This window comes from Octopus bimaculoides, chromosome 28 (genome assembly GCF_001194135.2).
Source record: "Octopus bimaculoides isolate UCB-OBI-ISO-001 chromosome 28, ASM119413v2, whole genome shotgun sequence".
NCBI lineage: Eukaryota > Metazoa > Mollusca > Cephalopoda > Octopoda > Octopodidae > Octopus > Octopus bimaculoides.
The window spans coordinates 16280450-16283096 of record NC_069008.1 but is presented as its reverse complement, the minus strand read 5'-3'; the positions used below and the strand labels follow the sequence as shown (position 1 = coordinate 16283096).

General features: G+C 38.5%; 1 protein-coding gene across 1 annotated transcript in view; it reads right to left on the bottom strand.

Moving 5' to 3' along the window:
• Positions 1 to 2647, bottom strand: part of LOC106868498 (zinc finger protein 850) — a 19645-nt gene that overhangs the window by 12008 nt on the left and 4990 nt on the right. The gene's annotated exons all lie outside the window — the stretch shown is intronic.

Here is a 2647-nt window from a genome sequence, read left to right as displayed (position 1 = left end):
CCACCACCACCAAGTTACGGTGCATAAATTCACCAGCATCAATTGTCAAGGGATGTTTGGGGCCAAACCCAGACACACACCTACATAAATATATATACGACGGGCTTCTTTCAGTTTCCATCTCACAACGTTTTGGTCAGCGCAAGACTAAAGAACTGATATATCTAAAAAAAAATTTTTTTAATCTGAACAGATTCCGTCAAAATAAAGAAATTCCATCTTATGCGGTTCACTTCCCTCTTATGTCCGCCATATTTTCTATGCTTTTTTCATATTCTGGTGGATGTGTCCCTGATATATTTAAGCACCATACAGTTATCATCCTTCTATCATATTGCTGGGCCCACGACTTCTCTCTGAAAGACATTTCTCATAAGGTCCACTGCATCAAGAATACTTGTGCAATTCATTGGTGCAATTTAAACTTTGAATTGATTTTACGGACATAAAATAGGGAATTATCCCGTGTTGTCCTGAGTGTGTCATTAGATCTATCCTTTGGTGAAACTTAGTCTACTTAGGAACATTCTGCTCAACATGGCTCACTGTAGCGTAGTGTTGTGTGCTCTGGAGTAAAGCAATCTGAATTAGATATGACCAGAGAAGCTAACAGATGGGGGTGACAGCACGGAAGGCCACAGTCCCTAAGGACCCACAAAGTGTAAAGCTGAAAACCTGGACATCTTCAGAGACAGGAAGGGGGAAATCACATACTCAATACACGGTATAAGTATTCCCGGATTTCCTATAAGCCAAATAAGCAGTTCGGCACGTACGATCTGTCGATAAATAGGTGCATATATCTTACCTGTTGTGAAACAGTTTATAACGGAAGTATGGAATGTCATGTGACGAAAGTAATCCAACCGTTCTCTAGTAAATAATATTTTGATGCAAATGATCATGCTTTGTGTAGTTAATATCTGGCTATGATGAACGAATCTTCGTTATTGCCAGCAGCGACCTTGGTTGTGAAGTTCTAAAAGGTATTCTTCAAGAGGAGTCCTGCCGGTGCGCGCACTCGCGCTAGCTAGTCGTGACTAATCGATCCTACGACTACCAAGCGTAAGTGCGCATCATGCGCAAAACATGTATGAGGGTTTTTTCTAAAGTAAACAAATTATACACTGCCTGTTTTTGGTAAAGAGTCCATTAAAAAGTCGGTCTTTCAAAATCTACTGTTTTTCAATGGTATCAGTACATGAGGGACATTACAATTATCTTTTGCGTAACCCCTACCAAACTGGTGGACTTGGGCAGATCGTAGAAATAGATGAATCTATGATGTGCAAATACAACGGAGGATGGGGTTGAGAGGATAAGAATAGGTTATTAGTCTTTGTACCTGACCGCGCTAGATAGTCGTTGTAGGATCGATTAGTCACGACTAGTTACCGTGGATGCGCGTGCGTGGGCACCGAGACCACGACTATTGAATAGTTTCCGTTAACGCACTTGAAGAAATGTTTAGCGGAATTTCACCCGTCGCTACAGCCTAACTTCAAATTCCGCCGGAGTTGACTTTATCTTTTAACCTCCCAGGGTCGATGAAATAAAGTAATATTGAAACTCTGACATCGATGTAATCGACTTGTCCTATACTCACAAATCGCTGTCCTTGCAAGATTTGAAACCATTATGATTAATATTACTAACCTTATATTCTTTGTCAACCGTCTGTTAATCCCACACCGTAATATATTTTAACCACATAAGCTTGCACTCTCGCATCGTCTTCCTTTATACATCAAAGTCAATGGGAAATTATTTTCACGTATGAAATGCTGTGTCCTGGCACAAAGTTCAGGAAAATAAACTTTTAGTGAATGTTGGTGGGGATAACTCGATGTAGAAATATGTCGATAGAAGTGTCGAAAAGTGGGTCACCCTTCCTCTTTCTACAACTTGAATAAAATTAGCCGAATGGAAGGTGTTTCTGAATTTATTAAATGATGTTAGGATCTTTTAGTATAAGTCACTGATGTCAAAAACGAAGGAAAAATTATTAAATCATTAACGTCACTGCCAACTGTGGGTGTTTTTAATTAGCTAAACTAATCGGATCTATCAGTTCAATAAACAAACCTAAGATCGAAATCCTTCTTTCAATATTACGTGACAGCAGGGATATTTGGCTGCTATTTTAGCAGCTTCAGTAACCATGTCGAGACACCCTTCTGCATACGAATTTATTGTTTATCTCAGTGATTCTCACCCCACCCCCTTTTTAATACATACAGACTACGTTCGATTCTTGTTTCAATCGTATGGATAACCACAGCCATTCGATAATTAAAAAGTTCATATTAAAAATCCTTTTTGCTCTACGAACAAAAGATTCGATTTTTGGGGACGGGGCCAGTCGATTAGATCAGGAGTCTTCAAACTGTGGTCCGCAAGGACAAGACAGGGGTTCCGTGGACAGCAAATACTTTTTATGGGCAATTTGATTTTATATATGGTTTTTAATCGAAATCTTTTAATTGACAATAAACCTATTTGTTAAATACTGTTAAATAAATAAATGTAAAAATATATGTTATTTTAAGCAAATATTTATGTATAAATTTCATAAGCGTTTATAAGGGGGTCCCTAAGGTAAAGCCTGAAATATAAAGGGGTCCGCAAGTCAAAAAGTTTGAAAACC